At 40.3% G+C, this 27,227-nt stretch overlaps 1 protein-coding gene across 14 annotated transcripts in view; it reads left to right on the top strand.

The window, feature by feature from the left end:
- Positions 1-1,423: 1,423 nt before the first annotated feature.
- Positions 1,424-27,227, top strand: part of HUWE1 (HECT, UBA and WWE domain containing E3 ubiquitin protein ligase 1) — a 143,268-nt gene continuing 117,464 nt past the window's right edge. For 4 of the 14 annotated variants that reach the window (XM_073798953.1, XM_073798954.1, XM_073798950.1 and 1 more), the window contains exons 1-2: positions 4,034-4,217; positions 7,632-7,768. The gene's annotated coding sequence lies outside the window, so the exon portion shown is untranslated. Of the gene's footprint in view, positions 1,524-1,722; positions 1,824-4,030; positions 4,218-7,631; positions 7,769-27,227 lie in introns of those variants that run through there. The other 10 variants (XM_073798946.1, XM_019943494.3, XM_073798951.1 and 7 more) reach the window with 6 other exon arrangements.

The raw sequence follows: 27,227 nt of genomic DNA on the forward strand, positions 1-27,227 counted from the left end.
ATGGCTCACGGGCCCAGCCGCTCCGCAGCATGTGGGATCTTCCCGGACGGGGAATGAACCTGCGTCCCCTGCATTAGCAGGCGGACTCCCAACCACTGCGCCACCAGGGAAGCCCTAAAAGGTTTTTTGAAAACTATAATGGCAATATCGGTGAGGGTATGGGAATATTTGAATGAACTGGAATTCTCATATATTTCTGGTGGGACCCTAGCTACTTCATTTCTACAAATTTCTCGAGAAAAGTCTCAGAAATATCCAAATATTTAGTTACATCAAATTTCATACCTGTGTTATTATTTTTTTTTTTGCGGTACGCGGGCCTCTCACCGCTGGGGCCCCTCCCGCCGCGGAGCACAGGCTCCGGAAGCGCAGGCCCATCAGCCACCGCCCACGGGCCCAGCCGCTCCGCGGCACGTGGGACCCTCCCGGACCGGGGCACGAACCCGCGCCCCCTGCATCGGCAGGCGGACTCCCAACCACTGCGCCACCAGGGAAGCCCTTGTACCTGTATTTTTTATAATTAAAAAAGACAAACATCGAGTCTTGGTTAAATAATTAGCATTACAATGGAGTAACATTCACCCATTAAAAATAGCATTGTAAGAATATTTAATGGGTCAATCTACCTCAAAGGGGCCTCCATAAAACTGAGATTATACACAAAATTTTATATGTAAATATGTATATATTTGGCAGGCAGTGGATCCATTCATCAGATTCTCAATTTGGGGCATTAACCACTGCTTTGGAGGGCTGGAATTAGAACTGGAGGATACAATTACAGTTTTTATATCCTCTATGTCTCAAGAGTACTTCAGATAGTGCTTTTGTCTCTATACTTTACATGCGTTTTGTTAAAAATTCAAACCTTACCGAAGTATCTAGAGTTTCGAGTCAAAGCTCCCTTCTTCTGCACCCCAGAAGAAAAGCACGGTTAATAGTGGTAACTCCTACCTTTTTATTCCTATGCATTCACAGATGTAGATCCTCTATAAGCTCTTTGCCAATCGCACTGTCACCCCAAATAATACCAAGGAGAAAAAGAGAATGTTTATTGAGGTCTCACTACCTCCCTGAAGTAAGAGTTTTACCTGTGTAAACTCACTATGGTAGGCGCCCCCGCCCTCCACACAGTGTCCCCGCTTGCCCTCTCGCCCCCCATTCTTCGCTAGGCAGCTGGAGAGATTAATTTTTAAACGTTAGTCACATCAAATCACGTCACCCTTCAGCGGTTTCCATCGTGCCTCGAATCAACTCCCAATTCCTTAGTGACCCTACTATCCTCTACGGTTGTGTTTGCTGGGCCTGGAGTACCTCAGGCGCGGTCCCCCGTAGGGGACCCGGCTTCACCGCGGAGGGAGTGCCCTCCCAGGGGGCAGGGGCGGGGCTTCTCGAGCTGGGGGCGGAGCCTCAGAACGAGTATGAGGAGAGCCGGAGGGGGAGGTTTTCGACGGAGGGCGAGCGAGGGGAGCAGGTCTGAAGCAGGGCCGCGGACCCGGCACGCTCCTGCTAGTGCCGCCGAGGTGAGCGTCTTCCTCCGGGCTGGGGGGCGGGCTCTGCTCTCGCAGCCGTCCTCTGCTCCTCGCTGGGGGATGTTCCCACGGGACCCTGCGCTGAGGCGCGGAGGTGGCGGCCTTGGGGAGCCTGCGGGAGAGGCTGGTGAAGGAACCCGGCGGCCTGCCTCAGCCCTCCCTCAACCCCGCCTTCTCTCCCCTCCCCCAGGCCTCGGCCGGCGCCAGTGAAGAGAGCTCGCCGCATCTTCGGGGGCAGCCCGGCAGCGGCCGGCAGTGCGGCGAGAGAGCGGCCGACAGTGGGGATGCGAGGTACCGGCATTAGTCGTGGCCAAGTGGCCCTAGAGAGGGAGTAAAGGCCGGGCCTTCGGCGTTTCTCTCAGGGGTTCGAGGAAGGCGGCCTCAGAGGAGGGGGAAGGTGAGGGGCTGGCAGGCAGGCTTCGCGGGTAACTACTTAGGCGTCGTATATGTAGGTTTTGGTATCTAAATGGTACTACACACACACGCGCGCGCGCACACACACACACACATTCATTTCGGCTAATTGCTTTTTAAAAACTTAACAATATGTCTTGTAGATCTTCCTATATCAGGGAATCTAAATTTATCTCATTTATAAACAGCTGAATTGTATGATTGTACTACAGTTTATTTAACTATTTCCCGATTGATGTACATTGGCTTGTTTCCCTTTTGGGGGAGGGAAGGGGCTATTACAAGCAATGCTATAATGAATGGGCTTGTGTGTGTGTGTGTGTGTGTGTGTGTATATTTCATGTATGAGTATTTCTGTAGGAGAAATTCTTAGAAGAGTAATCGCTGGGTCAAAATGTTTATGCATTTTGAATTTTGATAAATTTATCCAAACTGCCTTCCCAAAAGGCTATACTAATTTACACTCTTCAATGTTGTGCGAGAATGCCCATTTTTCCACAGTTGTGCCAACACGAATTATCATCAACCTTTGTAATTTTGGCTAATTTAAAGGGCAAAAAATGGTATGTCATTGTTTTCATTTGCATTTCCCTGATTACTTGTGAAGTTGAACATATTTTTTATTTGTACGATTACAAAACTAAATAGGCAAATATCGATAGTTTTCCTATCTATAAGCAGTAAGCATTTCGAAAATTTAACACTAAAAAAACCCCATTCGCAATAGCAAGAAAAAAGAATAAAAATACCTAGAAGTAAACTACAAAACTTTATTGAGGAATATAATGAAAGAACGTTTGCATACGTGAAGAAGGGGATACTGTGCTTCTGTATAAGAAGGCTCAATTTTGTAGTGATGTCCATTTTTTCTGTGTTGATTTATACAGTTCATGCAATTTCAATAAATATACCAAGTGTTTGGAACTTAATATGATTCTAAAGTTCATCCAGAAAAAATATGGCTAAGAACAACCGAGAAAATATTTTAAAGATAAGTAAAGATGGGGTACTCGTACTACCAGCTATTAAAATGTACTCTAAAGGAACATTATATAAATTAGAATAGACAGAACAATGCATTAGAATAGGAAAGCCCACAAATCGAGCCAGATTGGCTCCCAAGATTTATTGGAGAAACATTGTTGGCTAGACGTGGAAAAACTGCCATATTAAAAGCTTCAAGCACGCACTCCCCCCCAACCCCCACCCCCGCCTTGGAAGCTTGAATTTTTCCTGAGGGCAGACCTCTTTGTTTGGAGAAAACCACTTTATTGGATCTTTTGGTTATGCCAAGGTAAAGCCTCAGGAGTTAAAATTTGTGGCTTTGGAGCTAGAACTAACGATATGAGCCTTTAGTTAGATTAAGATGGATTCAGTAGCCTGCAGTGCGGCGAGGGAAGGAGTGTGGATATTATCGGTCTTAAAAAATTTTTTTTCCGATCTAATGGGCCAAAAATGTTATGTCATTGTTTTCATTTGCATTTGCGTGCTTATTGTGAGATAGAACGTCTTTTATGTGTTAGTCCAAAATAATATGTGATTCCTGGAGTTAGGTAACAATGGGAGATCTATTGCTCCTCTTCCAGCATGGAGTTTGGTTAATTGGTACAGCTCTGCCCGGAAGCGTGAGAATAAACAGGTTGACTTTTTAAATTTTCCTCAAGCACTAGGCTCTAGACACCTTAGATCGGGGGCGGAGGCAGTTTTCAGGACATGGCCGAGATTTGGCGCTGAGCTGTGTCATCGCGAGGTTTGGCAGCCAGCTCCGCAGTGGGTCGGAAACCTCGTGGTAGGCGAGATCCCTGCAGGACGGGAGGTTCCTCCCTTCCCCTGAAAACTCCCAGTCATTTTCATGGAGCCCCGCCTCTCTCCTTTTTAGGAGCGTGCCCCAGGTCTCGCGAGATCTCGCATTTCCTAAAGACGAGGCGCGGGCGGCATCCTGCGGTGAAGTCGAAGGTCTCGCGGAGACCAAAACGTATTATCGCGATAGTTCTGATCGCGCATGCGAGAGCCGGCGGCGGCAGAGTGGCTCCGCCCCTTGGCTCTCCGTGAGTTTGTGCGTCATTTGCTTTTTGCTTCGCGTAGGGTGAGAACGGAGCCGTAGCGACTTCAGCTTTGGTGGGAGGAGGGGTCTGTGAAGGGCTGGGCTCAGGCTGTTCCCGTCGGGTAGAGGTTCTCGCGGGATCGCGCGGAGGCGGCTGCGGTTCGGCTACAGACTGCAGTAGCCGCGGAGGCGGCGGCAGCGTCTTCGGCTCATGCTGTTCCTAGCCGGTGAGTTCTCGCGGGAGCGGGGTTACGTTCTCTTGGAATCCGTTGGCGATGGCGGAGGTACCTCGGGTGGGGGGTGGCAGTGACTAGGGTCGGTTCGCCTGCTGTTAAGATGGCGGCGGAAGCTGATGTCTGTCCGGCCAGGACCCGGGACTGAGATGTTGGCTTTCCGCGTTTGTGACACCTCTCAGGTACCCGACGTTAAGGAGGTGACGATTGGCGAAAAGCCGAGGTGCCAATAAGCCGAACCTGAGGCGAAGACCACTCCGTCTCTAGTTGGTTGAGGCGACACCATTTCCCGGGCCTCAGCCGCGTGTGGGCCCGCCTTTACCCCACCAATCGGTCAACGCCTCCGTTGTCGCCGCCGCAGTGGGCGGGTTGGGAAGGGTGGGGGGCGGGAGTCCTGAAGTTCGTTGGGGAGTGGGGTGGGGGGTTAGATTTGGCAGCGGGGAAGATGGGACCAACCTACGATGACTGATTCCCTCCTCCTACCTTTTTGTGGGCTCGCCTCGGTTTTCCGCTCCTTCGGGGCCCAAATGAATCCTCTAGTTTTTCTTGAGGTGGGCTGTACTTCCCCAACTCCCATGGTCTTTGAACTAAGATAGAGCGGGTCAAGCTTTGGTGCCTCTGACGTATTCCTTCCCCATTCTCCCCTAATTCCACCGTCCCTTTGAATCTTCCTCATCTGCATGGATATTTGAGGCTCGTATTTAAGAGGGAGAGTCAAAGCTTTTTCCTGTCATCCCCTCCCCGGTCCTGCTAAGGCAGAGCTTAGCCCAAGTCTCCTAATCCGTCCCGCCCCCGCCCCCCCCAATTGATCCACTTGACACAGGCATTGACTAGAGACCCTTTCCTGTTCCCTGCATTTATTCCGTCTTCGTGGATGGAGTCATAGTAGCCTTCCAGCCTGTATGACCCTGATCGGAGCACAGGGCACTGATTTCTCCAACTCTGCTGCTCAACCATTTTTAGGTGGAACAATGAATGGGTTGGTGGTTGGATGATTGCAGTCTTTGTGACCTCTTCGTTCTCGGGGCTGTTAGCCTTTCCTTCCTCATAAACACCCACTCCTCTCAAAAAAGGGGGAAAAAAACTTCTAAAAAGGCTGTAGAGAATAACCCTCCAGTGAACTAACTTTTTGCTCTTCCCCCCCCCCGCCCCGCCCATCCCCTTTGCAAGCTTGGGAACCGCCCCTTTTCCCTGCCTTGCTCTGAGTTCCTGTGGCCTCTTGGTCTGGACATCTTTTTTTGCTGCTAACCACCTCTTACATGTTTCTCATGTAATTGTTAAGGATTTATTACTTCTTCTATTCCCCGCCCCCCCATGCTGTTTTTCTGGGAGCTGAATCCCCTAGAGAGAAAGGTAGCCTCCTGTCAGTCTCCACTACATTTACCCCCCCATGTGCTGGAAAATAAAATAGCTTTGATAGATTATGTCTTGCCCCTCAATCATTGCCCTGTTCTACTTTTTTTCTCCCCCCCCGCCATTCCACGATTACTATAGACAATTCCCTATCATTTGTTTCCTTTTTAGATTACATTGTTTTCTTTTAGCCCCAGAGTTGCGTATATTGAGGAGACACCAACATTTCCCACTCAAGGGAGGCAGCCTGGTATGGTAGAAATACTGTGTGCTTTGGGTTCACATCAAACTTTGTAACCTTGGGGAAATTACTTTTCGTATTCTCAGTTTTTCATCTGTATAATGGGGATAGTAGCTCTTAATAGTTGTTAGAATTAAACAATTTATAAAGTACCTGGCTTATGGTAGGCATACAGTAAATTGTGGTTACTTTTTCTTGGTGTAAAAATACGTTGGCAGATGCACCTGTGTCATATGGTAGTTTTATGACCTGGGAAAGGAGATTTTTGTTTAAAGAAACAGTTAAAGAACTGTAAATTTTTAGTATATTTCTAGGCCAGTCCTATCATTTTTGTATATTTTCCCCCCTCGTAAGCCAAACTTTTTATCTCCAGTGGTTTATTATGTTTGAATGTGATTCCTACCTATGTTTCTGGTCTAGGAGTTTTAATGCAAAATCACCTTCCTGGAATGACCCCTGGCCATAATGTTCCTGTCAAGAACCACACCCAGGTGTTCTGCCTTTAGGAAGGGATGTTTCGTCTCTTGCCTACTCCCTCCTTCCACTCCTTCAAAGTCGGTCTGTCCTGTCATTCACCCTATGAAAGTAATGAAATTTGGTGCTGTGCTTTTCACAGTAAGAAAGAGAACATCTGCTAGCTAGTTTTTAAGTGTTCCTACTGCTTTTCCCCTACCTCCTTTCTTTGGTCCCTCAGATCAGTGTGGGGATCTGTTATTTGGGCTTACCTGAGCAGGATAATTCTATCTGAGAGGATTTAGAAGGGTTGTTTGGGATACCAAGTTTCTTTTCCAAAGTGAATTACTGACAGTTCTTTAATACACTATCCCCTATTGTGTTTTTGCCATTTTATATTTTCTAATACTCTTTACTAAGTAGAAGTTACTGTATTCAATTTGGATGTTAGTTTTCCTTACTGTTTATATTTTAATTAGACCAATATTAAAATGAGTGCTTTTTTCTAATTACCTTGGATGGATGATGGGATTTGAAATAGGAATATGATGGTGAAAAGTTTACATAGGATTAAAATTTTACCATGGGTAACCATCTGTTAATTAACTATATGCAGACACTGGTTTTGCGCTTTAGGGTTTGCTTTATTTAGTTTGAAGTGCTTTGGAGGTAATGTAATTTTCCCCCTTTTTCATGGGAGGACAAGAGATCGCTTTCTGTTTTGAGATTTTGCCTTGGTGTTTTTCACAGTGGGTCAAGTAGTGATTAGAAATTAAACCTTAATTTGACTTTTGTCATTCGGAACTAGAATAAATCTGGGAATGATAATCTAGGTGTGACCTCTAAAAGGTTTAATTTATTCTAGGTGGTCTCTGAGAAGGGAGGAAGGAGTGGCAATACCAGTTAAAAACTGTCTAAGGTTCAGTGGCAGAGTTCAACCTGAGTTTCCAGGGTGTTTATCATTTGTTTCCCAGTATGGCCAAAAAAGCATGTATGAAGGTGAAAAATAATTTATGTGTGCAGTTTTTTTCACAAAAAATTCAACATTGTTTTAGTGTCAATTCACAACAAGGATATAACTTCGTCTATAAAATAATCACTATTCCCTATAATTTCATTGGAATTGAGAGCTGAGTTTTCAGGGATGTTGTCTAAATGTCAGAAGAATTGCTTTAGCTTTGGTTCTGAATTCTTGTTGCTGCTCAAAGCAGGTCCTAAAAAATGAAAATTGTTATGTGAGGGTTATTGCTTAAGAAATAATAACTGTGATTATGTTTGAACGTTGATATAATGGTTAGCTCCCCCACACCCTAATAAATGTGTTGTGTATCTCTCCCCCTCCTTTTTTTTTTTTTTTGTAGGTCCTCCAGTAGTCTGACCTGAGTGGGTTAGCACTCCAGAGGAACCAGCAGACCAACTTGGTCAGGAAGGTTCAGGAAGCTGTTGGAGCAGTGTTGAGATTTCCTACCAGGATGAGTATGATTGGCTGTGATTTTAGGTTAGTTTTTGTGGATCTTTGTGGGTAGTATTTGTATTATACTTCCTGGAATGGAGATGGTGGGGGTGTATGTATTTCCATTCTGTAATTGAGATACTTTGGTTTCTTCCATTGTCTGGATCTGATGTGGTACTGGCTGTTTCTTGTGTTTAAATGGAGCTCATTACTAAATTAAAATTTAAATGAATTCTGTCTGTACATGATTTTTTAAGTCACTCTAAGAATCATTCAAAAAATAAAATTGCAAGATACTGTGTCTAACCAATTTTTTGGAATTTTTCGAACATATAAAAATTGGATAATATAATGATCCCCCTGTGTACCCATCACCGGCTTTAACAGTTGCCAACTTGCAGCCATTCTTTTTCATCTATACTTCTACCCACTGAGGCCCCTTACTCCCTACCCCTTGGATTATTTTGAAATAAACCCCTGCTGTTCTCTTTTTATTTGCAAAATATTTGTATCTAAAAGATAAAGGGCTCTTTTAAACATCAAAACCATTACCACAACTCAGAAAATTAACTGATTTTTTTTCTTTTTCTCACTGTATTGCACTGGCTAAGACTTTCAGTATGATAAAAAATTAACTGATTTTTTAAAATATCAAATATGAAGCTAGTGTTCAAGTTTTAGTTTGAATCAGGATCCAAAGAAAGTCCATTTATCACAAAGGAAGATTGATATCTTTCTTAAATCTATTTTAATCTGCAGGTTCCCTCCCTTTTCTTTTTCTTCCAATTTATTTGTTGAAGAACTTATCCTGTAGAGTTTCCCCCACATTTGGTGATTACATTCTCAAAGTGGTATCTAACCCATTCTTACTAAATTAAAGACCCTGGAGGACCCCATTATAGTGGAACAATGGCAGTAATCTCCTATATCCCAGTTGGAGTTGATACTGCTGGCCTAGGCACTATCCCAAAATAACTAGTCATGGGTTCCTTTTTCTGTGGCAGAGTCTGATTTAATTGATACCTGACTTCAGTTCCATGTCTTGGCCCTGCTTACTGCTCCACATGAAAAGTAGGCCTCCTTGTGGAAGAAGCTAATGTTTCCTAGATAATGACCTGATTGTGCCTTTGGGGTTTTTCATCATGGTTTCAATTTCCTTAGGTAGTTTAGTTATTTTTATACTATCTTATAATGTTGCTTTTTATTCTTTTGATGTTGGTATCTCAGCTGCTCTGACCCATAACTTCTAAGCTTTTAAGACTTAGTGATGAGTTCCTCTGGCTGTAATACAGTTTTTGAAATGGCAATACTAAACAATTTTTGAGAGCTTCCACTTAGACATCCTGATTTTCAGCTATTATACACAACTGTAGTTTTCCTGTGGTTATTTATTGTTTCATTTTATTTCTTCTGGAAATGCTGTTCCCCCAACATAGAGTCCTTTAAACTGTTCATTTCTTTCCTTGTTCAGCATTGGCCATCGTAGGATCTACTGCATGTCCCTTCCATGGTCAAAACCTGAGAATGGAAGTTGGGCACATATGCTCCAGTCAGCCTTTGACTTAAGCACACGTTGGGGGCAGAGCAAGGCCACTTGTGCCTACCTTTGAAATGAGAGTGATTACAAGTTGAAGGGGCAGAGAAGGTTAGAGGTCATGAATGAAAGTTTCTGAGGTATTTAGATGAAATATGATTGTGAATCATCAGTGCTATGGATCATGAGTTCAGGCTTTTCAGTTCTTTGTTCATTAATGGAGAAATCAGATCCTTAGTTGTAAATTGACTAGGTATTAAAGAAGTGATTTCTTGGGAATTACAGTGAAATCCATTTGTTCAAGAAAAGAATTTGAGCATATTATGTATAGTGATTAGTCATTTACCCTTGTCCTGAGTTTTCTGTAGTTAGGAAGTTTGAACAATATCGCTTAAACCTTGTAATCCTGAGTTTGTGAAACTAGGATAACTAGAGTTTTGGGAGAGAGCTTTGCACACAGTAGACATTTCAATATTTGAATTGTTTCCAGAATTACAAGTTTACAATGGAAATCTATTGCTGCTTTTCCCTTTTGTTGTGTGTTTTCAACCGTGGATTCAGAGTATTACTGAAATGCCAGAATTGGTTGCTTTGAATATATTTGCCTTTCACATTCTACGTTACCTCTCTTGCAGTTTGATTAAATTGTTAAAATCTGATGTGTAGCTGTAATCATATTTGGCTGCTTTACAGTGATCTCACTATCTGTAAAGTTGACAGTAACAAGCAATTGGGTGTTTTGCTATATTGTTCTCTGACTTGATTCCTCAGTGACCGGTTATCAGATGTTTATATGTTAATGTCAGGGATAATTCAGCTCAGATTCTTTGGAAGCCCTCTCATTTGATGTGTCATAAGGGTTGAGTTGCTAAAACGTGATGTACTTGTTGACCAGCTTGGTATAGAAACACTTTCAGATAGTGAAGGAGTGGTTCTCTCTGAGTAAAACAGCTGTAGGTTTTGTTTGAGCTGTTAACCTGAGCATTTTCAACTTTTAGTTAAAAGTTTTAGTCATTTGGCTTTAAAAATTACAGTGGTGACATGGATTAGTTCCAGAATGTGATTTTACAGAAAATTGGAATTTCTTTCAACTTCTTATTAGTATATCTTTAAATGGAGATTAGTATTGTAGATTGATTCAGTTTGGATTGCTGACTGGACTAGGTGAATGTGAAAATTCTTTTTCAACTCTGAGATTCTGATTGTATAATCTTAGATATTGAAAGAAAGCAGTTTTTCCTTTTCAGTAATCTTTAAGTAGTGACTGAAAGGGACAAGGAGTAGGGAGATGCAAATTATTCTGGAATGACTTCTTAGTATAATCATTTAGACTTTAAAGATTGGTAAGTGTGAACATACTGCCATGAATTTATGTACCATCTTTAGCATAACACAAATTTTAAGTCCTTATAATTAGGTACCAAGATAATTGCTCTGGAAATACTTGGGTATATTGTATTTGGTGGCTGCTTATATTTTGGAACACATTTGGAAGATTGCTTTAATGATTACTTATTTGCTACAATTATTTTCTTATTTTCCTGTCTTTATAGTGAGGTGTATTTTTCCTGGTCTTTGTTTTTTGTTTGTTTTTCTGGCCACACCGCGCATCCTGCAGGATCTTAGTTCCTTGACCAGGGATTGAACTTGGGCCCTTGGCAGTGAAAGCGTGGAGTCCTGCCTAACCACTGGACCACCAGGGAATTCCCGTCTTTGCTTTTTTTGTTTGTTTGTTTTTAAACTTCCCCTACTAATTTTCTATTACTGCATTCTGCTGATTGAATTCTTATAGGTGGAAAGAGCTTTCAGCACAGTGATTAAGAACCCAAACTCCCTGGGTTCAAGTTCCAACTCCATTGCTTATCAGCTGTGTCATCTTGTGAAAATTACTTAACCTATGTGCCACAGTTTTTAATCTATAAAATGGTAATAATAGTGTTACCTACCTCATAGGGTTTTTGAGAAGTTTAGCTGAGTTAATGCATATAAAGTTCATAGAACAGTAGTTCTGAAACTTTAGGGAACATCAGAATCACCTAGAGGGCTAGCTAAAACACAGATTGATGGGCCCCATCCCCAGAGTTTCTGATTCTGTAGGTCGGGGTGGGGCTAGATTTTGCATTTCCAACAAGTTCCCAAGGAGATGCTGGTGTTAATGGTCAGGGAACCAGTAGAATAGAACAGTGCTTGGCACAAAGTGTTAACTTTTTATTCAGGACTACTTTCCCAGTCCCTGAGTAAAACACTTGACTCTTCAGTGCTGATTAGTACTGCCTTCAGCTAGAAGCAGTTTTGAAATCCTTCATTGCAGTGGTTCTCAAAATGTGGTCCCCAGATCAGCATCAGCACCATCACCTGGGAACTTGTCAGAAATGCAGATTCTCAGGCTCTGCCCCAGTTTTATTTTTAAAGTGTGTCTTGACTTAATTGGGGTGTCTTAGACTTTTATTAACATCTCTATTGAGGTATAGTTCACATACCATACAATTCATCCATTTAAAGTATACAAGTGGTTTTTATTTAGTATGTTCATGGTTGTACAACCATTACTACATCAATTTTAGAACATTTTCATCATCTTTAAAGGAAACCCAGTGGCCATTAATCACTCCCCTTCTCCTTTCTCACAACCAACCACTAATCTATTTTATGTCTATAGATTTGCTTATTTGGGGCATTTCATACAAAATGGAATCTTACTATATGTGGGAAACTTTAATGTGATTAAAATGTTTTCCTTTTATTGTTAAAAAAATAGAAAACAAATATGGAAAACTATCCCCAAACAAATATATGGTTTAATAAATTATCTTAAAGCACTTTTGTTACTACCACCCAAGTCAAGAAATAGAATTTTGCCTGTCACCCTAGAAGTCCCTCCATGTGCCCATCCCCATCACAGTATCCTCCCTCCCTCTGGAAAGTGACTACTGTTCTGACTTTATAGTAGTCACTTCTTTGCATTCTTTTATGGTTTTAATCATACAAGTGTGCATCCCTGGACAGTGTAATTTGTCCATTTTTAAAAACTCAGTTTGTCTTTTAAGTATCTGTAGCTTCCCTTTCTTCCTTTTCTTTATACTTTGTCTATTGACAAACTCAGGCCATTTGACCTGTAGAATTTCCCAGACTGAATTTTGCTGATTGCATACTCAGTATAGTTCAATATGTTCTTCTGTCCTCTATATTTCCTAAAAATTGATAGCTACATCCAGAGGCTTTATAAATTCAGATTCATTCCCTTTGGCGGTGGTGTGTTCATTTACATTTGTTAGGTTGTAGTGGTGTCTTGGATTTTTTTTCTTTTTGATGTTAACAGCCACTGCTGCCCAAAGCTTAGATCCATTATTAATTCATTGAGAGTTGCAAAATGGTGTTTTAACTCTCATTTTCTTTTCATGTATTGGCTGGAATAATTTATAGTTTATATAAGAAAGGCAGAATAAATGCTCGGGTTTTAAATTTTTTTCTGGCAACTTAACTAGTTCTGTCCCTTTGGACAAGTTAACAACCTATCAGTTGCTTCATCTGGGAAAAATACCTTATTTATGGGTTTATTGGGGTTAAATGTGAAAATATAAGGTGTTAGTATACTGTAGGTGGTTAAGTATATGGTAATTTCTTTAACATACTATTTCACTTAACCCCTCTGACAGCTCAAAGATGGGCAGTCACAGTGGTGAACTGATGGCCAGTTAGCACAGCCTGTCTGGATCCTTCAAGTCTGTGGTTAAGGAGGAATGGTATTTGTTCTTTGATCATTTGGGGGCTAAGTCTCTGGCCAGTGATAACTGAACGTTCCACCAGAGTAGTTTTTTGCTTTGCCAAGCCTTTGGAGTCACATTCATACCCCCTGAATGGTCCTACCCAGTTCTGTGGTGGTGTGCAGTACATTGATTGCCTTGATCTCCCACCCTCCAGCTACACAGCCCCCTAGTGTTTTAGTTTGTTCAAGGTTCTCCTGTAACCTTAGTAACCCATGAGTCTTCCTAATGGTTATCAGTATCACCACTATTAACATACTTGAGTAGCACTTTTTAAAATTTTTATTTATTTTTGTTTTTGGCTGTGTTGGGTCTTCGTTGCTGCGTGCGGGCTTTTCTCTGGTTGTGGCCAGCGGGGGCTACTCTTCGTTGCGGTTCATGGGCTTCTCATTGCGGTGACTTCTCTTGTTGCGGAGCACGGGCTCTAGGTGCGTGGGCTCAGTAGTTGTGGCTCGCAGGCTCTAGAGTGCAGGTTCAGTAGTTGTGGCGCATGGGCTTAGTTGCTCCGTGGCATGTGCGATCCTCCCAGACCCAAGGCTTGAACCCATGTCCCCTGCATTGGCAGGCACATTCTTAACCACTGTGCCACCAGGGAAGCCCTTGAGTAGCACTTATAACATTTCATATATTGTATAAAATATAGCATATGGCACATAGTAAGGCCTCAATAAACTGGAAACCATTGTTGGTTTTGTTGTTATTGTTGTTAATATTATATCTTCTTTTTCCCTCTCACATCTTACTTCTCTTCAGTTCAACAAGCATTCTCTGAGTGTTTCTAAGTACAAGGAGCTAGGGACATACATTAGTATAAGAGAAGAGTATAAACCTGGATATATCCAGTATCATTGTTATAGATGCCTCTCTCTTTGTATCTATATCTGCTGCCATGTTTTACAGGGACTAGCTTGACTACTCCAGCTTAGAGTGCCTTGCAGTCTGTTGACCTAATCTGGAGCTCCAGTTCCCTGCTTCTCAAATTTCCTTAACTGTCTTGGTGAGGCCAGCCTTAAAAGGAAGTATAGTCTGGAGAGGTATAGATGTCACTTGAATACAACCTTTTACATAGAGGATTTTAGATTTTTGCTTTTTAAAAGTAAAGGCAGACTGCCTGCATGGGTGAATTCACATATCTACCTCTAGCAAAACAAATTACCAGTGGCGGTAGTCTTCTCCATGTCCAACAGAAGAGCTGGATAAGACCCTTATATTTGGTATTGTCTACATCAAACTCCTTATTTTATAGGCACAGGTTTTGGGGAAATGACTTGCCCAAGGTAACATGGCTGCTTAGGGGTGGAGTTGGCCATTGAACCAGGTTATCTAGTTTGGTATGTTTCCACTATGCTGTATCTTTCCTTGAAACTGAATTTATTATCTGTATTTCTAAATATGCCAGCAGGTGTCATCCATAGAAGTGCAAAATAAGTGGCCCCCTTCCTATAAGAAAGTTAACCCAAAAAATGGAGGACATTTAAGGGAGTAGAAAGGTAAATGAGAAAGTCAGAAGTTCAAAGAAGGCTTAGTTTCTTTGCCCTTTTGACTATGGTTATTACTTTTCAACGTAAGGTCAATTTGGAGCTCTTTCATGGGACAATTTGATTTGGTTGCATGTTTTCATGCATATTTATGGATGCTATAAATCTATAGATGTGACTAAATTTCCTGCTTGTAAAACTTTCAAATTAAAGTGATGTTTTCTAAGCTCATCTTTTTTTCCCTTCCTTTTCAACTGTTTTAAATTATAAAAGTGACGTTTGCTATTAAAAAAAAAGATTCAAACAAAATAAACATTTCAGTTAAAAATTAGTACCCCCCCACAAATGATGGTCTCCTTTTATATCTGTTAACAATGTGTACATATTCTTTTATAGCTTTAACGTTTACATACTATGCTTATCCATTTATGTACTATACGTATTTTTATACATTAGAATACATGGCTGGACTCCATTCTTTTTAATGGTTGCGTTGCATCCCAAAAGCATGAATCTGCTATAATTTCATCATTCCCTGTTGTTGAGCCTTGGAAATAGAATTCATCCTGAATCAAAGGGTGGTACCCATTTAATTTTTTGATAGGTACTGCCAAAATGACCTCCAGAAAGGCTATATAGAATTGCCATTTCCACCGAAGTGTTTGTGAGTGTCCTTTTCTCCACCTACATTTGCCAAAACAAGATACAGTTGGTCCTTTTAATTTTAACCAGTCTGTTGAGCGAGAAATCACATCTCCTTGTTTTGATTAGCATTTTTGTAGTTACTAATAAGGATAAGCAAACGTTTATATCCTCTGCAAATTACAAGTTCCCTTTTACTTGGTTTTCAATAAGATTGTCTTAGTGAGTTTTGGGTGTTCTTTGTATATTAGAAATATTAACCCTTTATTTTTCCTGTTGCAGATATTTTCTATGGTTTGGAATTTTTATGTAGTCAAATTCTTTTGTTTATGGTTTCTAGGTTTCACATCTTTCTTGGGAGATCTTTTCTTTGCCAAGATTACAAGAATAATTCCCTGCGTTTTATCTTCTAATACTTTTTTTTTTATTTTTGCGGTACGCGGGCCTCTCACTGTCACGGCCTCTCCCGTTGCGGAGCACAGGCTCCGGACGCGCAGGCTCAGCGGCCATGGCTCACGGGCCCAGCTGCTCCATGGCATGTGGGATCCTCCCGGACCAGGGCACGAACCCGTGTCCCCTGCATCAGCAGGTGGACTCTCAACCACTGCGCCACCAGGGAAGCTCCTTCTAATACTTTTTTTAAAAAAATTTATTTATTTATTTTTGGCTGTGTTGGGTCTTCGTTGCTGCGTGCAGGCTTTCTTTAGCTGCAGCGAGCGCGGGCTGCTCTTCGTTGCAGTGCGCGGGCTTCTCATTGTGGTGGCTTCTCGTTGTGGAGCCTGGGCTCTAGGCACGCGGGCTTCAGTAGTTGTGGCATGTGGTCTCAGTCGCTGTGGCTCGTAGGCTCTAGAGCGCAGGCTCAGTAGTTGTGGTGCATGGGCTTAGTTGCTCCGTGGCACGTGGGATCTTCCCGGCCCAGGACTCGAACCCGTGTCCCCTGCACTGGCAGGCGGATTCTCACACACTGCGCTATCAGGGAAGCCCCTAATATTTTTTAATAGTTTTTTTTTAAGTTGGAATTTGGCCAAGTAGCAAACTGGGTTGGTTACTTTTTGCTCTATAGGTTTTGAGAATAATTCAGGTTGTTCATGTTTAATACCTTTAACATTTGTCTTGAACTGAAGGCATAGTGTTATAGACAGTGTTTTAAGGGATCTTATTTATTATATTTCCATTTTACACATGTTTGAGGCCCAGATTGTCCTAAAGTCACAAAGTCAGTTCGTGTCAGGGAACTAGAGTGCCTTTGCATACTATTCTTACAGTTTTAGCAAACACCTTTCAGTTATAAATGTTTTAAAGCAGCAGATTGTTCACATTGTCTGGTTTATTTAAAGAACATTGGAAATGACTGTGTGCCGGGCTGTATGTAGTGGTGTTTAAATTTACTCAAACAGAGCCAGTTTAGTCTATATGTTGGGACATAATCTTTTTTTCTAAAGGCTTTGTTTTAAAGCTTTCTTATCAGTGAACTAATTTGATCCTTGTAACAAACCTGTGAAGTTGGAATTGTTCTCAATTCTGAAAGGAGTTTGCTGCCATGTTGATAATTGCTATAAATAACTTATTAACCATGTAAAAGAATCTTTGTTCCTTCCAAATGCATTAAAAGTAGCTCAGAATAGTTGAGGTACACTTAAAATTTTTGATTCTTAAGTGGCATGGCCCGAACATTATTTAGTAGACTAACCTTTGGAGAACTATAACTAACTTGAGAGTGAGACCTGGAGCTTCCTAATCTTGTCATCAAAGTTAAGTTTATGTCCGTAATTAAGGCAGACAGTTTGGAGATTAATAAATACTTTATGTTCTTCATATGCAGATAACATGTAGAAAGGCTGGGGAAAAAAACAGCTTTTTTTGGCTCTTGATCGTGTGTGTGTGTGTGTGTGTGTGTGTGTGTGTGTGTGTGTGTGTGTGTGTGAGAGATACCCAGCATAAGATTGCTGCCCTTAGATTAATCTGGAGCTAAAAGAAATAAGACATAATAATATGGCTTACTCTTCGCCAGGCACAATCCTATGAGATAGACTGTGTTGTTTATTTTACAGAGGTTACTGACTTGGAGTAACTTGTCTGAGATTATACACCTAGTAAGTGGAATTTAAGCCCAGCTTGACTCCCAGGCTTTTCCATTCTGTTGTTGTCCTCTATTTCACTTTTACTTTCTTCCAAGTAGTATTCCTCAGTTTCTACTTTTAAATTTAAAAAAATAATAATCCTCATGTATGGTAGCAGATAAATACTAAGTTCTCTCTTCCCGTCATACAGATATATCTTTTGTCAGAATATTTTAAGGCATTAAAACCTAGCTTTTATTTAGAAATATACTTAATCTAACCTTTTTATGAAAGGATTGTGCCTTTTCTACCTGTCTTCAGGATACAGAACTAGAGTATTTTATCCAGGAATACAGAATTCCCCCTTACATAGAGGAGGTTTAATTTTAGAGATGCTGAATATTTCTTCATAAACCTAGGGACATGAGAGAATTGGAGCTGAATAATGCACAAGGGTTGGAATTCTGTTTCTTTGGTTTCCTGTACTGTCTTTATTGTATTTGACAGTGGCCTGTCATGTGGCTTTAAGGGAAATACCGTACGCCTGTGTTTCATAAATGAAAGTGAAAACACTGTAGTGGCTAAGCACACAGTGTCTTGGAGATATTTCTGGGGGTGATAGTTCCTAATGTTTTTCAGGTCACAGATCTCTTTAAGAAGCCAATGAAAGCTATCAACTATCTTCTCAGAAAAATACCCACATAGGTGAAAATTTTCCATAGAATTTAGGATTTTTGTGGTGCTCCCTCAATATAGGACACAAAGAAATCTAAAGATTTCTCCAAGTGTCATTAAGAGGATGTCCAAATTGCTGTTGTTTGTGCTTATATTTCCTAGTGTGTGTGTGTGTGTGTGTGTGTGTGTGTGTGTGTATTTTTTTTCCTAGACCAAAGCATTATGCCCAAAGGTGAAAGCTGGGCTAAAATTGTTTCACTTTCGCTAAAGGTGTACTCTGCTTTATGCAACTTTAATCTCTAAAAATCCAAATTTTTTTAAAAAGCAAGAAGATTATGGTTGGTGTTACATAAGGATTTATCCTATGTAGTGTGTTGATTTTGTAATTGGTTGTGTTTCCAGCTTTGCTTTGACCACTAGGAAGCTGTAATTTGTATGTTTTGTGTACTGGCTTTTTGTTGCTTTTATATTACGATTGCTTCTAGTCTTCCTTTTTCTCTGATTTACACCTGACCATCTCATAGCACCTATCACAATGCCCTGCATGTAGCATATTAATAACTATTTGTCGAATGAAAGATGAAGATTGAATGAGTTGTATAAATTGGTTTTCTCAGTTGAAATGTCACTTTAAAAAAGCGTTTAAAGTGATTTGGAATTTTTAGCTTTTTTAAACATTCACTGGGTAGTCATTCATTCATTTATTAATCTACTAAGTGATAGTTCCTATGCTGGCAACAGGAATGCAAAGATAAATAGAATCCCACTCATGCAGAACTCACTCTAGTGGGGAGACTGACATGTAAATAAAGAGAGGTGTGTTGATTGAGGGTATGTGCAGGATACAGTGGGGACACAAAGGAGAGAGTGATCAGTGTTACTCTGGGGGAGGGGATATCTGAAAAAGCTTGACAGAGGAAGTGACATTTAAGCTGAGCTCTAGGGAATATATGCAGGGAGCAGCCATTTTAGCAGAGAGAACAATCTGAGTCAAGGTATCAAAGGTCTTGAATGGTAGGGAAACTGTAAAAACTTGACATGGTTAAAGCGTGGGGAGCCAAGAGGAATATTATGTAATGTCATGGCCCTGGTAAGAGAGGTAAGCAGGCACTAGGTCCTAGAGGTCTTGGATACTGGTTAGGTAAGGAGTTTACACTTGATGTTGTAGGTAGATTTTGAGTTTGAGGGAGATTGCTCTGGGAGCAATGTGGAGGATGGAATGGGGGAATCTAGCAAGATAAAGTCTTAATTTAAAATATTTCTAATTTATGAGATTTTCAAACATACACAAAAGTTTGCAAACAGTATAATGAACCCCCATGTACCTGTTACCCAGCTTCAACAGTTGTCAACACATGGCTATACTTATTTATATCCCATTCCCTCCCCCATTATTTTTAAGCATATTCCTAAATGAATCACAGATTGGCAAAGCATAATTAACAATATATAACAAAGTGGCTCTCAAGTCTGGCTGTGCAGCCAAATCACCTACACAGCTTGAAAAAAAAAGTTCCCACCTCTTATCTATTGAGTCAGATATTTATATGGCCAGACATTTTTCATTTTCAAAATAAGCTAGAGTTGAGAACTCCAGATTTAATTTTTAAGTAAATTATTTTAAAGATATTTTAAAATTAGCATTGACTTCTGATGGATGTGTTTTCCTGAACTCACTGAATGCTGCCTGTGGCTCTTCTGAGTGAAGATCATCTATTAGATAGTGGCAGGCTTTTGTGTGGTTAAGTTGTTGACAATTCACTAGAGCATATTAGTTTAAAGGCTGATGTCTTAATTTTCTGTTAGAGGTGGGCAAGACTGAGAAGTACTTCCATCTTTGAAATTGGATGTGATGAGATAGGGAATAATCCATCATTGTTACAATTGATCTTTTGCACCAAATCCAGCCACAAGTAAAGATGGGGATGGGAGACAGAGCATTCTTAAAGGGTAGACTAAGATTATTCCAGAGCACCAATTTAAAATGTGTAGACAAGGAGTCTCTTCCTCTCCTCCTTAATAAGCATAACTTTCACACAGGCATTGCCGTTTTTATTTTTTTTTCTTAGGAATGCTAGGAAGGGAGGTCTCCTTGGCATGCTGCCATTTCCTCTCTGCTGGCAAAACTGATTTACAACTTTGGTGAGCCCTATTTGTTGCCTGAATTCTTTTGATGCCAGTTTCTCTCTCTAAGTAATTGGGAGTAATGACCAGAAGGATAACTCCTGGATCTGCAGCTTCCCAGGACTGTAGGGTAGAGGACGTGTAGGGGATGACTTCTCAGTCATTGGAGGTGATGCTATTCTCACCTCCAAAGTCAGTGTTGGAGGTTTCAGATTCTTCCTCCTCGGTATCCCTGCCCTTATTTTGAGTATACTGCAGTGCAGAAAAGCACCAAGAGCAAGCATGAAAACTTATCTGAGGTATAGTGTTTTCAGATTTTGAGGGAGAGACCCTGTCGACGTATTTCTGCAGATAATTTCCAGATTTGTCTTGGGTGAGTAAAGGCTATACCTCATTTGCTTTATTATTACATCTTACTATCAAATGTCCAATAAAATCTAGGTCAGCAGTTCTCAGGGTCATATTTTATGTGGCCAGGGACAGGGATATCGGTGTCTGTAGGAGGGGTGTAGCGGGGTGGACTGTGCATACATTTTGTGTACTGCAGAGTTGTGGAGCAAATTTGGTTTGAATCTAGGTTCTACCACTTACTGGGTATGTGGCTACTCTTGGCCTCAGTAAACCAGGAATGATCTTCATCTCCAAGGTGTTATAAGGATTAGAGATAATACATAATAGGTGGTCAGTAAATGTTATCTGTTGTAATTATGGTGATAAATGGGTTCTCAGAATATTTGGTGGGTATTAATGTAAATAATCAGAAACTAGACTGGATGGAAAGGCCTGATAATCAGGTGGTGTCCCCTTGTCCCCTTTTACAAATCAGTCAGTGTGATGTCTCTGTCTCTAATCAAATGGTCAATAGCAGGCTGGGTTTCAAGATTCAGCTTGCTGTTTCCTGACATGATGGACGGTCTGGGCATTTCTCACCCGAATTTACTTTCAGAGACTGCAGAGAGGCAAAAGGCAAATATAATTAAGTATTTTGCTTTGTAGGACGTTGGAGTTTAGTATTCTCTAAAGCATTACTTTAAAACCACCATAATGCTTTTCCATGATTTCAGTGGGAATTTTAGGCTGATTTTTGTTTTGTTCTTTTTGTTTTTCATTTAATTAGCCAATATTTATTGTTTCCTGTAGGAGCTTAGTGTACAGCTAAGCTGTGAACAAAACAAATAGGGAAAATGCCTTCATGGAGCAGACATTCCCATGGGTAGGCTGACTCTGATTCATCCACACTCCTATACGTGTGTGCAGCATTTCTTAACCTACCAATAATAAACCAAATCAATAAATACTGAATGCTTGCTGTGTGCCATACTTCAGGATTAACCAGCAAGAGGTATAGGAAAGAGGCTCCAAGAGCCAACAGCAGCCAATCCAAGACATTTGTTTAGAGAATATTTTTCTTAATTTGATGCATGCCCTTTGGCTCAGGGGCCACTGTTTTCTACCTTAAGAAAAATTGTACAAAAGAAAAATTCTCATTATAAATGGATACATGATTATAGAAAATTTGGAAGGCTCGGAAAAGCATGAAGCATAAATGAAACTGTGTTATCCTGCCACCTAGAGGCAACCACTGATAATGTTGTATATTTCTTCCCTTCCCAAGGTTGGTTGGTTGGTTGGTTGGTTGGTTGGTTGGTTGGTTGGTTTTCTTCCTCACCCTGTGGCATACATTTTCTCATTAATGTCAGGGAGTGATAGGTACAGGGTATAGTGTGAGCTTGTAGGAGGGACACTCAGTCAAGTTTTAAGAGATTAAGAAGAGGATTGTCCTAATTCTGGTTAGTACTATTTCTGCTGTTGAAAACCCACGTAAGTGTTCACTATGTTAAGGTGAAATAGTGAGATTCTAAATAGTCCCCTACCCTCAGCTTTCTTAGGGATTTTCTTTCCATTATCTCCTTTTCCTCTCCCTTACCCCTCTGCCTTTCAGTGAGACCCCATAATTTTCTGCTTGTATTTACAATCAGCCTTTTCAAGAGTGTTCTACACATGCCATCTATATTGCCGCACTTCCTATTGATTCCTTGACTCATTCCAGTTTGACTTCCTTTCCAACCACGCCACTGGAACTAATGCTTGTCAAGTTATCTCTAGTCCCAATTTCAATGGACATTTTCCTGGACATACCTCATTTTGACATTTGACCCAGTTGATCAGCGTTGCCATCTTGTGTCTTTCATGATGCCATGATGAACTAGTTTTGCTTCTACCTCACCAGCCTCTCCTTTGCTGGATTCTCCTCCCATGGCTTCAAGTACTGTCTGTATGCTTACAATCACAGATTTTTTTTGTCAGTGCATACTTCTTTCCTGAACTCAATTCTATAAATATTTGCATATCTATCACATGGAAGATGCTGTGCTAGATGCTGAGAGCTTAACACTGTAGAAAATCAAACCAGTTACACTAATTGATACTTGCAATGAGAGAAACAAGTAGGGTTACTATCATTAAAAAAAGTAACAGACAGCTTTAGGCAGGTTGCCTTGGGAAGCCGCTTTGGGTCTTAGTTTAAAGTCAACTTATCAAATAGAACTAGGTGTGGGAAGAATGAGTGTGGAGCAGAAGCATTCCAGTAGGAATAGCACCTGTAACGGTCTAGAGGCCAGAAACAATTTAGAGTGTTCCACAAACTAAACGGAAAGACTAATGTGGTTGTGCAGAGAGGAGATTGGAGAGAGTTCCAGGAGCCAAATCGTGCCAGGGCCCTCTGGGTCATGGTTAGAATTTGGAAATAATTGTAGGGAAAATGTTGAAAGGTTTTAAGCAAGGAAGTAACGTGAGCTGATATATGTTTTAAGAAGATTACTTTTGCTGTCTGGAGAATGGATTGGATGAAAGTGAGTATGGAAGTGGGGAGATCCATTATCCATATTTCACAGTTGAGAAAACAGAAGTGCACATACGCTGATTTGTCCATGCTCATACAGTGAGTAAGTTGATAATAGCAGGGATTCTAACCTGGGTTTCCTGGTTTGGAGCCTGTGTTATAATCTGGTGCTTCTCAAACTTTAATATATGATCTTATTAAAATACAGATTGATTCTTCACATCTGGGTGGGGCCTGAGATTTTGCATTTTTAATAACTCCCAGGTGATATCAGTGCCGCTGATCCTTCAACCATACTTTGAATAGTAAGGCTAGTCCACCACTGTACTCAACTGCTGTTGACCCAGATTTGGAACTATAGATGTCCTCTGCCCTTAAGCTAATTTCAATATTGAAAGTCATTCTAAATTTGATCAACCGGAGGTGATTACTACAGAGTGAGTTACCCTTTAAAGAGTGACTTCCCTCAGTGTATTTTAATTGTACCCTCTTGTCTTGATGTAAACCCTATAAAACCAAGATTCCAACTTCAAAGATAAGTGAAGTTGGGGGGAATGAAGGAGTGAAAAAAGAAATGGTTAATTAAATGGAAGTATTTAAGTGTAATGGTAATCGCTACAGATGGTGATCCATAATAATTCATTAGTTTTCTGAAAGTTGATCTTTCTAACCTGAGTTTAGGAAGAAATATTTATTATGTGTAGAGATTGTTTGGTGCACAGAGTTCTGGTCTGACCCAACAAAGGCAGTAGGCTATTTCCAGGGATTTGTTTAGAATTAACTTCTTTTTGTTAGAGACTTGTTTATGTAATGGGATTTTCATCTGTTTAACTTCTAAGCATTAGGTAGAACTCATTCTCTAGTTACTGTTCCATCATTAGTGAGATTGATAATATCTCAGCTTTTCACCTTGTGTCCCAGCTTCCTCTCTTACAATATTTTTTTTGAACAATAGGATCCAACAGTGTAGAGGAATTTATCACAAATTTGTATTTTCATCTGCAAGCATTTATTGTTGTAAAACTAGTAAATAAAGTGAACAGCATGTTATTGAAGCATGGACTTGGGAGTCAGAAGGGCCTGGATTTAGATCTTGGAGCCAACATTCACTAACCAGGCAAGGTTCTGAATTTCTCTGAGCCTCAGTTTTCTATCTGTAAATGGGGAAAGAACTTGGCTTGAATGGTGAGGATTGTAGGAAAGACAAATATGAGGCCCCTGAGCAGCATGTCTCAAAGTGTATTCTTTGGGATTCTTAAATTGGACTCTCAGTAGATGCCACCTGGAGGGAAAATGTTTCTGTGTCCTATTAAGTTTCCTTTACCCGGGATTTCTTGGAGCTGTTAGTAATGTCAGTCAGCCATGTGACTGTCCTAAAGGAAGAGAAATTTGTAACATTTCCTAAATTACTGGAACCTAGTCTTCATGGAGCAAGATGCTCTAGAATGCTTTGAGAAACACTAGCCTAAGTATTATCTGGTTTGTAGTGGGCAATCAAAAAGTATTCTCCCTTCCTTCTGTGAAACCAGCTTAGAAATAGAACAGGAACAAAAAAGACTTGAATTTTCTTAATTGATGTCTCACATATCTTCCTAATTGATATCAGGCAGTGATATCTTTCTTTTTTAAACTACAGGTATTTCTTGCAACAAAATTATAGAGGCCAGGTTAACATTGTACTTGTTATGGGAACGTGTGCTTGATCATTCATTTGTTTTGGCTTGTTTTTTTTTATTTGGGTGTCTATCATCTGAATCTGTTTATGAAAAATTTGGAACCTGAACAATGTGGAAACTGAAAAAGCCAAATGCACTTGCTCTCCCAGAACCTTGACAGCTAGAGCATAGGCATGGGACCTCAGCTTGACCAATCAGATGCTCACACTTGGGACAGTGCATCTAGAGCCACTGATGCAAATACCTGAGACCATTTAGAAATCATACTGCCACCAGCAGTAGCTTCTAGGCATCCAGAGTCCGGTGTTGGCAGCATAGGCACCCCCAACTAAGCTGTGTCTGTGGGAGGTCTTTGGCTGTAGTTCCAGGATGCCTAGCTTCCTTGGTTCTGTCTGTTTTCTGAATGTGGATCTCTAAGCTTTCCTATTGATAGCGTGAGCTATCAGTTACCCTTCCAGTAAATCACATTTTTGCTTTAGTTAGCCAGAGTCTATTGTTTTCAACCCAGACCCTTGAATGGTACAGAATAAGTCAAAATAGCTTTAGTTAAAGTGAGATACATATTTGTGTGAAGACTTGCCAGTGACTTCATCTACATTTTTTTAAACCAGTAAAATCGTTGTGAGTTGGTTATTTGCACAAGTTTTAGTCTGTGCTCTTGGTCTGGAGGATTTTTTTTTTATTGTTGGGTTTTAAGAGTTCTTTATATATTCTAGATAGTATGTATGGTTTGCAAATATTTTCTCCGAGTAGATTTTATAGTTTTACATTTAAGTCCATCATCCTTTTTTTTTCTTTTTTGAGATGTAATTGGCGTTTAACATTATATTAGTTTCAGGTATACAACATAATGATTCCATATTTGTATATATTGTGAAATGATCACAATAAGTCTAGTTAACACCCATCACCATAGTAACAATTTTTTTCTTGTGATAAGAACTCTTAAGGTCTGCTCTTAGCAACTTTCAAACATATAATACAGTATTAACTATAGTCATCATGCTGCACGTTATATCCTCATGACTTCTTTGTTTTATAACTGGAAGTTTGTGCCTTTTGACTACCTTCATCTGTTTCACCCACCCCACCCCCCAGCCCCTGCCTCTGGCAAACACCAATCTGTTTCATGTATCTATAAGTTTTGTATTTTTGGTTTTTGAGGGTTTTGTTTGTTTGAGATTCCACATATAAGTGAGATCATACAGAATTTGTCTTTTCTCTGTTTGGCTTATTTCGCTTAGCATAATGCCCTCAAGGTCCATTCATGTTATCGCAGATGACAAGATTTCCTTCTTTTCTGTAAGACTGAATAATATTACATTTTATATATCTTTAATATATATAAAAACATAAAATGTGGTGTACATTTTATCTGTCTACAGCCACATTTTCTCTATTCATCCATCAGTGGACACTTAGGTTGCTTCCATGTCTTAGCTATTTTAAATAATGCTGCAGTAAACATGGGAGTGCATATATCTTTTCAAGTTAGTTTTTTTCATTACCTTTGGATAAATATCCAGAAGTGGAATTGATGGATCATATATTTAATCTTTTGAGGAACCTCCTTACTGTTTTCCATAGTGGCTGCACCAATTTACATTCCCACCAGCAGTGCACAAGAGTTCCCTTTTCTGCACATCCTTGCCACATGATCCATTTTGAGTTAATTTTTATATAAAATATGAGACTGAGGTCAGAGTTCATCTTTTCGCCTATAGATGTCTACTTGGTCTGGCACCATTTGTTGATAAAAATATCCTTTGATTGTCTTGCTTTTTCACCTTTGTGAAAAATCAGTTGGGCATATTTGTGTGGGTCTATTTCTTGGTTCTCTATTCTGGTCCATTGGCATATGTGTCTATCCCTCCTCTATTACTGTGTATACAGTCTTGACTACTGTAGCTCTGTGTGTGTGTGTGTGTGTGTGTGTGTGTGTGTGTGTGTGTGTGTGTCTTAAAATTGGATAGAATGATTCCCTCTCCTTTTTCAAAATTGTTTGAGCTATTGTAGTTCCATTGTCTTTAATATGAGTCTTCTTAGTCCATGAACATAGTGTATCACTTCATATTTTTAGGTCTTGATTTTCTAAATCAACATATTGTGGTTTTTAGCATACAAGGCCTGTACATGCTTTGTTATTTTTACGCCTAAGTATTTCAATTTTTTTTTGAGCAATTATGAGCGGTGTTGTAAAGTTTTGAGTCCACATGTCCATTGCCAGTATACAGAAATATGATTGATCTGTGTATGTTTACCTTGTATCCTACAACTTTGCTGAGATCACTTGTTAGTTCTGCAGAGTTTTTTGTAGACTCCTTGGGATTTTATACTTAGATAATCCTTTGTTACCTGCAAATAAGGACAGTTTTCTTTCTTTCTGATCTGTATACCTGTTACTTCCCTTTTTTTACCTTATTTCAGTGGCTAGAACTTCCAACACTGTGTTGAATGAGACTGGAGAGAGCAGACCTTCTTTGCTCCTAATTTTGGAGGGAGAGAATTCAGTGATTCGGTTTGTATGGTGTTGGGGCTAACTGCTACTTCCTGTAGCTGAGGCAATGTAATAGCCTTCCACAAATGACTACAGCCACAATGATGTGACAGTCACTTGCTCTAAGTAATTGGTGTGAGGTTTTGTGAGACAAAGCAAACCTGAGAGTAAGTGTACAAGTAGCTCACTTATAGTTTCCACTACATGTATCA

Source organism: Tursiops truncatus, chromosome X (assembly GCF_011762595.2).
Source record: "Tursiops truncatus isolate mTurTru1 chromosome X, mTurTru1.mat.Y, whole genome shotgun sequence".
Taxonomy (NCBI): Eukaryota; Metazoa; Chordata; class Mammalia; order Artiodactyla; family Delphinidae; genus Tursiops; species Tursiops truncatus.